Source organism: Callithrix jacchus, chromosome 20 (assembly GCF_049354715.1).
Source record: "Callithrix jacchus isolate 240 chromosome 20, calJac240_pri, whole genome shotgun sequence".
In the NCBI taxonomy this organism is placed as follows: domain Eukaryota; kingdom Metazoa; phylum Chordata; class Mammalia; order Primates; family Cebidae; genus Callithrix; species Callithrix jacchus.
The window spans coordinates 23,761,116-23,775,002 of NC_133521.1; the positions used below are offsets into that span (position 1 = coordinate 23,761,116).

General features: G+C 45.5%; 1 long non-coding RNA gene across 1 annotated transcript; it reads right to left on the bottom strand.

Moving 5' to 3' along the window:
• Positions 1 to 3,557: 3,557 nt before the first annotated feature.
• LOC103789466 (uncharacterized) lies at positions 3,558 to 13,485 on the bottom strand. Its single transcript, XR_008478205.2, has 4 exons — positions 13,345 to 13,485; positions 7,030 to 7,074; positions 4,768 to 4,894; positions 3,558 to 4,130 (listed from the first exon to the last, which is right to left on the bottom strand). It is a non-coding gene; the product is annotated as an uncharacterized LOC103789466 (long non-coding RNA).
• Positions 13,486 to 13,887: the final 402 nt, after the last annotated feature.

A 13,887-nucleotide genomic window follows, 5' to 3' on the forward strand; every position in this document is an offset into this window, starting at 1 on the left:
TGCCTTGTTACGACAGTGCTCCGAAAGGCAGCCTTTGTCAAACCTGGATCTCTCCGGGATCCTGTTAAACCTGCCGAGGCCAAACCCCACCCCAGCCCCTCTGAGTCTACTCTTAGTTAACAAGCATCCCAGGCAACTCTGGGGGACCCTGATGAGAACACAGCTCTTTATCTCTTATGGCCTTCCCAGGATCCAGGACTCTGGACCCCAACCACGTTCCTAGTCTGCTTCATTGAGGAATGCATCTGTAATCCCTCCCAAGGGTGGTTTAAACTCCCGACTTTAAGATAACAGCACAAACATTTGACCGAGGCCACGTTCTATGAGAACACTTTGCTATAATTTACTCTCTAAAACTTATAGGCAAATATTTGTTGAAGGAGTGATCCAGGGAACTCCGTGATTTCTGATCCCCAGCTTTTCGATTCTAAGGACTGGCCATGACCTTACCCAGGATAGCTGGGGAGATTGCCCTCCAAGATGCCCTGCCTGCACATCCCTTTGTGCGCTGCATTGTTCTGGAGACAAATCCTGCACTGGGATGTCTGTTTCTTGTTCCTGGACTCCTGGATCCTGAGAATTTGCACATCTATTGCTTAAGCCAGGCTTCAGGGACCTCCTAGTCACTGTCAGGTGGCTTTGGGCCAAGCCACTTTTCTCTGCATGTTAATATATGTTCTCCCTGATACAGCCAATGTCCTCCTGGGTACCATGGCCAGGGCTGTGCTATCTTAACTCTGGAGCCCAAACTGAAGCACGTGGAGGCTGTGATACCTCCTGTGTGACACTGTTCAACATGCCCCACTAGCAATAATTCAGGGCTGATGTTAAGGTAGTGAGTTTCCTGTCACTGGAGAGATCCAAGCAGAAGTTGATCTACCGTATATCAGGAATGGCAGCAGTCTGTCACTAACAGCCATCAGCTAAGGCACTGGACCTCTGGACCATTGATGTCCTTCCAACTCCAGGTGTGTTTGATGCTGTGAATTTACTTTCTTTTTTTTTTTAAGACAGAATCTCCCTCTGTTGCCCAGGTTGGAGTGCAGTGGCACGATCTCAACTCACTCCGCCTCCCAGAGATTCAGATGGGAGTCCACTCCTAGGCTGCTGGGCATTTATTCTGAGTGATTCTCCCACCTTAGCCTCCTGAGTAGCCGGCATTACAGGCGTTTGCTGCCACACCCAACTAAAATTGTGTATTTTTTGTGGAGATGGGGTTTCATCATGTTGGCCAGGCTGGTCCTGAACTCCTGACCTCAGGTGATCTGCCTGCCTCAGCCTCCCAAAGTGCTGGGATTATAGGCATAAGCCATTGTGCCCAGCCTGATTCTGTGAATTTCAAATATGGCTTCCACCACTGCGTCATTAAAAACATCCAAATTCTGCCCACACAGCTCTCTAACAATCAGACTGGTTTTGCACAAAGTTGTAAAATACAATTTAAGTATCTCCTAAGTGTCAGAATCATGAGAAAGAAAAACAAATTAATCAACAAAGAATCCTGCTTCAACAGTTTTCAAGCCGGCTTGTGTCACCAAACCACAGGTGAAATGCTAATAAAATCCAGCTTACATCAACAGCATAATAATTTAAAGATGGCCTATTTTTCTGAAGAAACACATATATAATATATTTCCAGACATGGCCTTTTTAATGAGTATAAACTTTTTTAAAAGAAAATTATTAGAAGATAGCAAAAGTCTGCTGGAGAATAAAACGTGGCAGAGTAACTGCTGAATGGCAGAGAAAATTATCCAGGAGGCCCATCAGCAGGGGCAAAAGCTGTCTTCTTCAGGTAATCTAGCAGGACGAATGCAGCAGGAGGGATCCTCAGAGAAGAGGCAACTAGCAAGACAACAGTAATGAAGTCATTTCCCCTTTCTAGCCTAATTTGAAGAGACGAGGCCGTAGGACCCTGCACCAGCTTTGCATACTGAGTGTGAACTGCAGCAGGAGAATCAACGTGTGGGCTGAACCCATCATAATCAGAATAAACGCCCAGCAACCTAGGAGCTGACTCCCACCTAGCCTTGAGCCTCAGCATTGCCCTGGACCATGTGACTTGCCTTTCTCAAGCCCAACGCCTCTTTCTACACTTCCATGCTTTTGCACATCTTCTCTCTGCTCCTTCTCTCCTTATCTACCTCAACCTTGTTTCAAACCCAGATTCAAAAACTACCTCCTCCAGGCTGTCTTCCCTGATCTGCTCTGTAATGTTGAATACGCCTTGCTGTGGGCCTACAAGCCTTCAAACCCTGTATTCTGACCATCATTACCTACCATATTGGCACATTTCTCACTCTACAGTATATTTCCTGCTTCCTAGACAGACTCTCCTACTAGACTGGAAGCTCTGAGGGCAGGGGCCATGTTGTAGACATTGTTGTCACCCTGGTGTAGAGCACAGAATTCAGTAGCCACTTGATGCCAATAAAGGCTTATGGAAGAAAGGTAGAGCCGAGGTGGAAGGCATCACCTTAGAAAGCCATTGACCCAAATGTTTGAGCCACAAAATCTCCTTGAAAGGTCTTTACTAAGATAGACATGTAAAAGGATATAACCAAACCAGTGATTGTCTAAAAATTCCAGAGATTTGGATATTGTGCTCATGACCTGAAAGGCATAGTCCCCTCCGATGGTATCTGGGGTTAAGCCTTGAAGTCAGGAAAGATCAGACTCACGGCCCAGCTGGCCACCTTGCTGGGTAGTCTTGGGCAAGTTATATAACGTCTCTGAGCCTATTCTCTCAACAAACATGCAGAGATAACTGCCCTGTAGGGTGGTTGAAAGGTTGTAGTGAAATAAAGTCAAGTGGAAGTGCCAGACACCACAATTCTCAGTAGGTGTCATGCTCTTCCTCCACTACAGTCTGAATGCTTTTGTGTCCCCCAAACTTCATAGGTTGAAAACTAGTCATCATTGTGATGGTAGTGGGAGGTGGGGTTGTTTGAAGTTGATTAGGTCAAAGGCCAAGTCCTCATGAATGGGACTGGTGCCCATGTAAGAGAAGCCCCAGGCCAGGCATGGTGGCTCAAGTCTGTAATCCCAGCACTTTGGGAGGCCAAGGCGGGTGAATCGCCTGAGGTCAGGAATTCAAGATCAGCCTGGCCAACACAGTGAAACCCCGTCTCTACTCAAAATACAAAAATTAAGCCAGGCATGGTGGCAGCTGCCTATAATTCCAACTACTCAGGAGGCAAAGGCAGGAGAATCACTTGAACCTGGGAAGTGGAGGTTACAGTGAGCTGAGATCTTACCACTGTACTCCAGCCTGGGCAACAGAGTCCAAAAAAAAAAAAAATGCCCCAAAGAGCTGCCTTCCCCTTTTAGCATGTAAGGACACAGCAAGCAGACACCATCTATGAGCCAGTAAGAAATAAATTTCTAGCTACCTCGCTTATGGTATGTTGTTATAACAGTCAGAACAGACTAAGACACCCTTCTTGTAGAAGTACCTGCTGGGAGATTTTAGACCACATGACACCTTGATCTTTCCACCTGTGAAATAGGCAGGCATGCTCTCAACTTAGGAATAAGCTTATGTAGGAAGACAATTAATATTTATAACAAACTCCATTTATTCAAACTGTTGTATAAGTGTGAAATAGTCACCCCATTCTTCCTATACAATGTAGGAATTGCCATCTGTCATTTCTAAGAGGATTAAGGGATTGTCATCCATTAAAGACATGCTATTAGCAGAGCAAATGGTGGCCCGTGGAAGAGGCATGTCTCCCCAGTGAGGGGAGATGAGTCTGGACTCTGCTCCCTATGGCTCAGCGGTCCTCCTAGCTTTGTGCATTCCACCCAAGATGTGCTGGTAGAGGGTCTCATATAATCCCTACTGCAACATTTTGAGGCTGGTAGTATAATCCATATTTTGCTGATGAGAAAACCAAGGCTCAGAAAGGCTTTCCGAGTTCAAATCCAGTGCCCTCTGCTCATCCTTGCCCACGATGCTGCAGGAGAAATGGTTGGTTGTATTGCAGAGAAGATGGAGCCAGGCGACTGCTAAGGTGTCTTCCAGGTGTGATGCTCTCCAGGGCTACAAGAAGAATAGCTGGGGCTGAGAATTACTGGAGCAGGCATCCCTCTTCACAAAGAGGAGGTATCTGAAGTGGAAATTGTGGCTGTTGGAAACATAATAGCACTCAAAATCAGCTTCATGACATACCCCCTATAGATCTCTGCCATGATCTAAAAGTGTCAATGTTTTTGTCCATAAAAGGGAAAAAAACTCAACTATGATCATGTCCTTGGGAGACAATTCTCAAGGGTCTTTCAGGGTTAGAGCTGGGTAGCCACGCATCCCAAACTGCCTAGGACAGTACAAGTTATGCAAACTGCCCCAAAATAATGGTTAATCATGCCCCAACATTTCAAAAGTATCCTGATGTATGTGGTCATCCCATAATAAAAATATGGGGACACTTTAGAATCACCCGGGAGCTTTGTAAGCATCTTGATTAAATCAGAACTCATGGGAGTGAGATCCAGGCATTGGTGGCAGGGATTTTTTTTAAGCATGGTTTTAATGAGCAAGCAAGGTTGAAGTCTGCTGTCCTCAATAGAAGATATGAGCCTCCTTGATGAGCAAAGGGGCATCAGGTCCCTAGATAGCAGTTCACTTGGGTGGTAGGGTGGGGACCCCAGCTAGTCCTGCAGGGGACTTGGGGCAACAGAGGAAGAAGCAAGAGGTTGGTCTGGCAGACGCCATCCGGGGCCCCACCATGCTCACTCGTTCTTCTTCTGCTTATGTTCACTTACCTCCATGCTTCAGGAAGGGGCTGGAGGCCGCTGACAGCTCACACCGGGTGCCAGCTTGGCAGTGAGCAGGTAATTAGTGCTCATCGTGCTCCCAGAGAAAGGCAGTGAAGGAAGTCACCTGTTTCACCTTGAAGCAAAGGAGAACCCAGAGAAACAGATTTTTCCACACATTTTGGAGAGGTTCTGCCATAGAATTCCATTGAGGCATGTGGAGTCAGGCCACTGGCACAGATCAGCCCCGGAGCCCAGGACAAAATCGTGTCCTGTGCAGGGTTTCTTGAACAGATTGTCTCCAAATGTTGCATCTCTCCTAATTAATGCTTCGAGGTAAGTCTCTGGCCTCTCGTTGCACACCAGGGAGTTTCTTGGGAAGAGAAGGGCCTGCCATCTCCTTGTCCCAACTACAAAGAGAACAGACTGTCCCCAGGGAGCTCTCTTGGGTTTTGAATCACTTTTGCAGCTCTGGCATTTATGCTTCTGACCAAAAGCATTTGCAAGAGGAGAAAATGAAGGTGGAGGTTTGAGAAAGGTTGTTCTTCCTGAGAGGGGCAGCAAACATCACACTAGCTAGACCTGAGAGTGTTGAAAGCTCCCAGATACGTTCTAACTACTTCCTACTTTATGCCTGTCAGTATCTTTCAAGCTATGCTCCTGAAAACCTCTTCCATGAGGTATTAGGAAAAGTTATTCTGTAAAATACTATTTAAGAAACTTCAATATACATGGAAAAACATTGCCATTTGTGGACTTAACAATCACAGTTTTGACTTATGAGTAAGAAAGATACTGGCAGGATATTGGCAAAGATATTGGCAAGATATTGCTAAATACCCCCCAAGAGAGTTATAACAATTTACACTACCACCAATGTCGTACTCATACACACCTCTCACTATCGTGGCATTTTCTAACTTTTTTTCTTTGCCACCCAGAAAAAATGAAAAAGATAATTTCCATGTTCTGCAGGGGGGTTCTGGTTTTTTCTGTTGTAGTTGTTGTTGTTGTTGTGTTTTGAGAAGGAGTCTGGTACAATCTCGGCTCACTGCAACCTCCACCTCCCGGATTCAAGCAATTCTCCTGTCTCAGCCTCCAGAGTAGTTGAGATTACAGGCACCTGTCACCATGCCTGGTTAATTTTTGTATTTTTAGTAAAGACAGGGTTTCACCATGTTGGCGAGGCTGGTCTCGAGCTCCTGACCTCAAGTGATCTGCCTGCCTTGGCCTCCTCGAGTGCTAGGATTATAGGTCTGAGCCATTGCACCCAACCTATCTCCTTGTTTTTTTTATTTATGTTTCTTACTAATGAGACTAGGTAAATTTTCATATGCTTAAGAAGCAGTTTTATTTCCTTTTCTGTGGACTTTTTGTATTCTTTGTCCACTTTTCTTATTGGTTTGTAGGAACTCTATATATTAGAGAAACCATCCCTTCCTCTGTGACATAACCTGCAAACATCTTTCCAATTTGATGTTTGGTTTTTTTATTTCATTTATGATGCAATTTGTCAACTCCATTTTAATGTTATTGAATTTTTTAATATTTTATTTTGTTGTTTCTGACTTTTAAATCATATTTTAGAAAGCCTTGTAAGGAAAAGATCAATCTTTTCTTTCTTTCTTTCTTTTTTTTTCTGAGACAGAGTCTTGCTCTGTCACCAAGGCTGGAGTGCAGTGGTGAGATCTTGGCTCACTGCAACCTCCACCTCCGGGGTTCAAGCGATTCTCTTGCCTCAGCTTCCTGAGTAGCTGGGACTACAGGCACGTGCCTTCATGTCCAGCTAATTTTGGTATTTTTAGTAGAGATGGAGTTTCACCATGTTGGCCAGGATGGCCTCTATCTGTTGACCTCATGATCCATATGCCTCAGCCTCCCAAAGTGCTGGAATTACAGGAGTGAGCCACCTCACCCAATCCACTATTTCTTTAGGATGATATTTTAAGGGGACTGAGCCAGGCCAGAAACCATTCAGTAGGAAAATATTCAAAGACAACCACCACTTAACTGTCTGTCTTTCTGCATGTGAAAATCATGGTATGCAAAGAGAAAGATGAGAAAACAGGTCATCTATTTTCAAGGAGAGTACACAATAGAGCTTCCCACCTGAGGAACTATTTTCCATAAGATGTCTGTATTAGTCCATTCTTACACTGCTATTAAGAAATACCTAAGACTGGGTAATTTATAAAGGCAAGAGGTTTTAATTAGCTCACGGTTCCACCGGCTACACAGGAAGCATGACTGGGGAGTCCTCAGGAAACTTACAGTCATGGTGGAAGGCGAAGGGGAAACAGGCACATCTTCACATGGCTAGAGCAGGAGGAAGACAGAAAGTGCAGAGATGCTACACACGTTTAAATAGCGTGACATCATGATAACTCGCTCACTATCATGAGAACAGCACCAAAGGGAAAATTCACCCCATGATCCATTCACCTCCACCAGGTTCCACCTCCAACACTGGGGATTACAATTTGACATGTGATTTGGGTGAGGACACAGACCCAAACCATATAAATGTCATAATCTAGAAGTCCAGCTCCTGTGTAATCAAATCCCTCTGCTTCTTGAGGTTCTGTTTATTTCTGAGCCATTCCAAGAATTCTTCTAAGATTACGGGGATCTCTTCCCAATAATCCAGCAACTTCCATGTCACTTGGAATCTCCCAGCAAACTTCAATCTGGTAATAGTTGCATGAAACAAATGAGGCTGGCTGGGTCAAAATATAGCATGTCAAGTTTCTCTAGGGAATTCGATGGGATTTCTTTCATGGACATTTAGATTTTTTCAGTTCTAGGTATTTCATGCTCTCCTATGCATACCAAATCCTGCCTCACTAATTCCTGCCACGTTGGCCCTATCCCTACAACAGGGCTTTCGCCTCTGTTTTCTATTCGGTCTCCATATGTAGCTCTAGACTTGGATGCCTGCTCTGAACCCCGGCATGGCAGTACAAAGCAGGTTCACAGTATACTGGTTACCACTTCAGCTCACTGCATCTTAGGCTGCATTTTCACTACTGTCCTGAGTCAGATGAGACAGAATACTCATACACACAAGTTATATGATGCAGGTCTATTAATTACAAATACACAAAAAGCCAAAGATTCATGACGAGTCAGTTCCCCAAGGCTCAGGAGAGCTTCCCAGGGCAGATGGAGTCTTATCTGGGCATGCCCCACTTGCACTGTAGCTGAGGGACCCCAGAAAGAAGCCCTCCCTGGGTGTAACCCACCGCTGGGAGATCTATGAGTCACCAGGCTAAAGCACTGAAGGACATCTGAGGGGCAGATACAGAGCCGAGGCTGTTCCAGACAACTCCTCCTTATCAGAAGACACTGCATCTACAGTTATTCTTGACAGATGCAAGTGAGAATGGCAGAAAACCTAGTCAGTCCATGGCCACCCAGAAACAGTCCTGCAAGCATCTGGTAACCTGGTATCATTCCTGCTCCTGTCCACACCTCCCTAAAAACCCTGCCTTGTGCCCTGAGCCAGTCCAGACTCTAGGTCAGAGAAAAGCGATCCTAGAGATGCATTAAAAGAAAGCCATATTCAGGAACAAGTTTCTGCCCAATTGACTCGGTCTACAAGGGAGGGGACTCAGAATTTGTCAAAAGCAAATGGGTATGGATTAGGGTGAGACAGGGTTAAGTACAGGTCTTCCCTTGACCAGCTGTGTGGTCTTAGGAAAGCCATTTGGCCTCTCTGGACTCAGTTTCTGTAACTGTAAAATAGGGTTGAGAACAGCACTGACTTCCTAGTATTGTGATAAAGATGGAAAGGCATGCAAGTGCAAGCACTGGGTCCCGTGCTCAACACACAGTAAACGCCAGAGTCCACAGGTGCGGGACCAAAGCATGGGGCTGTATGGTCCTATTGCACATCCGTGTGGGCACACTGTTGCAGAAGCAGAAGGAACAGGACAGGCATGAGTCTGGCGGTGATGATTGAACCCAGCACCTCCCCTGAGCATCAGACTGGAGACTCACAGGAACAGAAGCCTGACTTTACCTACATCACCAGCCTTCTAGGTCCCCAAAGCCTTGGGCTCCACCCTGGAACCCCAGCACAGTGACTGGGCATCCTGAAGCTTTCATACGTCCTGCAAACAGAGCTAGTCCCATTTTTCAGTCTTCCTCACCTGGTCTCCAGGGCACTTCCTTGATTTTCTGTCCCCTCCCCTCAAAACACCCTAGCCATTCCTGAAGTTTGCATAGATGAAAGAAACACCTCCCCAAGTCAATTCTGAGTTTAAGATCACATCATTCCTAAATCAGAGTACTTATAGCCTGAGAAATCATTTATTTGTGCAGGAGGAAGTCAGAGCTCAGAGGATGAATGACTTGCCCAAGGTCAACCACAGGTTGGCTGTCAAGACAAAACCACAGTTCACCCCCTGCCCAGTACTCACTACCAATCTGCTGTGGCTCCCAGACCAACTGTCTCCCACTTCTTTGGGAGAGTCTCCTGGTAAGAACTCTGCTTTTTCACTCTATCAGGGATGAAAATAGAACAGACTGACTTTGTAATGTCATCAAATATTAAGCTTGATTTTCCCAGCTACTGACATCCAAATTGCCAGCAAGCTTGAAAGCCCCAATGGAGCCCGTTGGCTGTGTTAAAAGAATCAGGGGCTTGCCGCTGGGGAAGGGAAGCAGCCCCCTCTCAATGGCAGGAGGAGATGGGCTGGAGGAAGGGGGGCCTGCAAAGCTCAGTGACCACTAGGGAGCCAGGGACAGGGCAACAGTGGATAAAGACAGATGGGGGTAAGGGTCTTCCATTAAAATTTTAAAGCACAGGCACTCCATGACCAGGCATACTTGAAATGCCATCCCTGGGAGATGGAAGCCAAGAGGCTGTTAAGGTTATTGTGTGAAGTTGCCAAAAATAAAAGAAATAATGCATCACTTGTCCTTTGGAAGTTTTTTGAAAGGAAAGTTATCCACGACAGGGAACACATTATACAAATGGGGGCAGGGAAATCCGAATTTTCTCAGCAGCTTTTCTGAGAGTAACACCAAAGGCTCATCATATTTGAGAGGTAGAGTTAGAAAAATCTTTAGAGGTAGAAACATGGGTGCCAGAATTAGAAAATTCTGGATTTGGTCTCTGGCTTCATAACTTTTTTCATTGGGTAGGTCCATTAACCTCTCTGAACCTTGGTTGCCCCACTTGTAAAATGAGGCTAATAACACCACCCTCAAAGGGCTGTTTTGAGGATCAAATGGTGTGCATGACCAGGCACTCCATTTTGATTATTGGCTCATGCCTATAATCCCAGCACTTTGGGAGGCCAAGGCAGGAGGATCAGTTGAGGCCACGAGTTCAAGGCCAGCCTGGGTAACATAGGGAGACTCCATCTCTATAGAAAAAAAAAAATAGCTGGGCATGGTGGTACATGCCCGTGGTCCCAGCTATTCAGGAGGCTGAGGTGAGAGGGTCACTTGAGCCCAGGAGTTTAAGGCTACAGTAAGCTAAGACGGTGCCACTGCACTCCAGTCTGGGCATCAAGGGCAAGGGCAAAATCCTGTCTCAAATAAATAAATGGGGTACATTGTAAAGAACTTTGATGGAAACTTATACCAAGTAGAGTCTTAGAAAAATAGAGGTATGGTCTATTTTAGAGTTTAAAATGAACTTTATGGTTTAAATAATGACTTAATTTTTCATATGGGAAAACTGAGTCCCACATGAAAAAGTGACTTCCCCATGGCCACCAACAGCAGAATTGAATTCAAGTCTTTTGATTCTCTGGAAATGGGCTTTCTCATATCAAGGAACACTTCCTCCCCAACATCTCCTCCCTTCTTTTCCCCAAAGCTCAGCAGCTCTTAGATATCCAGTATGAGGTATGGGAGTGTAGGAGAGAAAACAGACTATGTGTTACTGTTTATGATGCTGAGCCTTTCAAGGCAAGGCTGATATCTAACCCTACAAAGTAGATGATCCCTATGCAACTTTCCTAAGAAATCTGAGTCCTGTGAGAGTTAGCATAGCAGGGAGAGAGAAAGAAGTGCAGAAAGACTCTTAGAACCAATCACAGCAATGGCCAGGTACAGTGGCTCACACCTATAATCCCAGCACTTTGGGAGGCCAAGGTGGGCAGATCACTTGAGGTCACAAGTTCGAGACCAGCCTAGCCAAATGATGAAACCCTATCTACTAAAAATACAAAAAATTAGCCAGACATGGTACCACATGCCTATAATTCCAGCTACTCAGGAGGCTGAGACAGGAGAATTGCTTGAACTCAGGAGGCAGAGGTTGCAGTGAGCAGAGGTCGTGTCACTACACTCCAGGCTGGGTGACGGAACAAGACATCATCCCCCCACCCCAAAAAAAAGAAGCAAGACTCCATCTCAAAAAAAAAAAAATGAATCAATCACAGCAAGAAAAAGGAGCTTTTCTCTGACGCAGTTTTCAAACAATTGCAGAAGGAGAGAAGTCATGAACAGCTATGGCTGAATGTGTGGAACCAATGAGGGAGAAGATGAATGCTGTGATGCAAAGTTGTAGAAGAGTCCATGTGAACATACACCACGCATGTGCAACAGGGAACAGGGACCGTAGCAGGACTACAGACCACAGGATGATGGAGGCATCACTTAAATTAAAGTAAAGTGCTCAGGCTTTTGTTTCTTCCTATCGTCTGTCTTGTTGGGAGTTTTCTGATCTTTGCATTGTCAAGTGCAAGTATAATTTAAGTAGCTGTTTTCATGCCCTTTTGTGTAGATCTGGGTTGTTACAAACCATTAAAATATTTTCTCCTCTAAGAAGTTGGAGGATGGAGTGAAACTATGTGCCCCTCACACCAACCTGCAGGTAATGCTGATTTTACTACAACCACAGGCTCTGATCCCACCTGTGTGAGGCACTTACTAGGGAGCATTCAGGGAAGATGCTTGGCCTCAGGCACATGCGTTCTAGCTGGAAGGCAGAGGTGAGATTGTGTACAAGTAAGAAATAAAGAGATGGTACTTAGAAAATCATGGAATGAAGGGAAAGGGAAAGAACCTGGACATAGATACATTCAGTTCTCCAGTATGTTAAATGGAGATACTGAGTGGACCAGAGAAATGACTTGGCCAAGGTCACACAGCCAGTTCATGGTGCGTTGAGGACTAGAACCTGTCCTTTTGACCAGCACCCTGTGTGCTTGTGCTACTCTCTGCTTCTTCTTGTTGGTGACAGGAAGGGACTGAGAACGTTTCATCCATCTTCTTGTGCAGACAAGACCCTCCTCCTGAGCCCAGACAGACCCCTCAGTCAGAAAGAACCAGATCATGCCTGTAATCCCAACACTTTGGTAGGCCAAAACAGGCAGCTCACTTAAGGCCAGGAGTTTGAGACCAGCCTGGGCAACACGCTAAAACCGCATCTCTACTAAAAATACAAAAATTAGCTGGGCATGGTGGCCTCCCACCGGTAGTCACAGCTGCTCTGGAGGCTGAGGTGAGAGGATGGCCTGAGCCTGGGGAGGAGGTTGAGGCTGCAGTGAGCCATGAACACTGCATTCCAGCCTGAGTGACAGAGAGACCTTGTCTCAAAAAAAAAAAAAAAGAACCAGAAGCTGCAACTGGGTTGCTCTTCGATCTTACCTTTCACTGTGTGCAAAACCCTGCACTATTCATTCTACCTCTCCTGAGCTCTGTTACTTCAACTGAACACCTAGGAGTTCGCTGCTTGGCCACAGTATGGACAGAATAATAAGAGTTGCCATCTGCAGAGTGTGGGTCGCCAGGCTGTCCAGTCCAAAGCACGCTATCCATGCTGGACTCACCTTTACTGTGTGTTGGACGTTGAACTCAATGCTTGCATTAAATACGTACATGGCTTTCCATCCTTACTAGACACAATACTATAAAGATTGTGCTACTCTTACCCTTATTCTAAAGTTAAAGAAACCGAGGCCCATAGAACCCAAATAGACTCCCTAAGACCTGCAACTGGTGAACGGCAGACCCATACTTAACCCTGCCTCACCCTACCCTACCATACCCACTGCTGTTGACAAATTTATCATCCTCTCCCCAATGCCATCCTATTCATTCATCATCATGACTCACATGTTAACCCCATTTCCCAGTTAAGGATACAAAGCTCAGAGATTAAGTAACTCACTCAAGAATGGAAAGCTAATGCCAGATACAAATGGGTTCATGCAAACATCGGTGTGACTCAGAGTCTTTGTTTTGAAGATACCTGCCACTGTCACTGTGTTTAAATGCCATGGTTGACTTCTAGTTGGGAGTGGAGGGGGCACATGCGTCAGTGAAGGTCTGAGCCTGGAGATGAGCATAGGATCTGAGAGCATGAGCTGGCAGGTGAAAATCAGGATTTGAGGACTATGGTGCACAACTCAGTAGTGTTTGGAACAGGCATAGTATTGAGTGATACAAGTTTGGTGGCACGCATGACAAGATTAAAAGATTCCAAATGATGCTCAGTAAGTCACTGCCCACCCTGTCCCAGGAACAGTGTGACCTGGTCACATCGTGTCTATTAAATTGCCGCATTAAGGATACTGCCCCGGGGGTTGCCTTTCAGCCCTATAAGGCTGATGCTGTCCAACTCACCTTATACATCCGTGAGCTGAGGCTCTTCAATGTCGCAGTAAACACAGATTTCTTGTAACATGGCTTCATAGCTCTTACCTTTTACCTTCAAACAACTGATCACCCCATATCTGGTCTGCTGGACATTTGCCATGATAATGTCTGTTGACAGATACAAAAATAAATAAATTTTGATAGACTGGATAAAGAAAATGTGGCAGATATACACCATGGAATACTAAGCAACCATAAAAAAGTATGAGTTCATGCCCTTTGCAGGGACATGAATGAAGCTGGAAACCATCGTTCTCAGCAAACTGACATAAGAACAAAACACCAAACACCGCATGTTCACACTCATAAGTGGGTGTTGAACAATGAAAACACATAGACACAGGGAGAGGAACAACACATACTGGGGCCTGTTGGGGGATCGCCAACAGGAGAGGGATAGCAGGGGGTGGGGGGATTGGGGAGGGATAACTTTAGGAGAAATACCTAATGTAGGTGACGGGAGGATGGATGCAGCAAACCACTGTGGCATGTGTATACCTATGCCTGCAC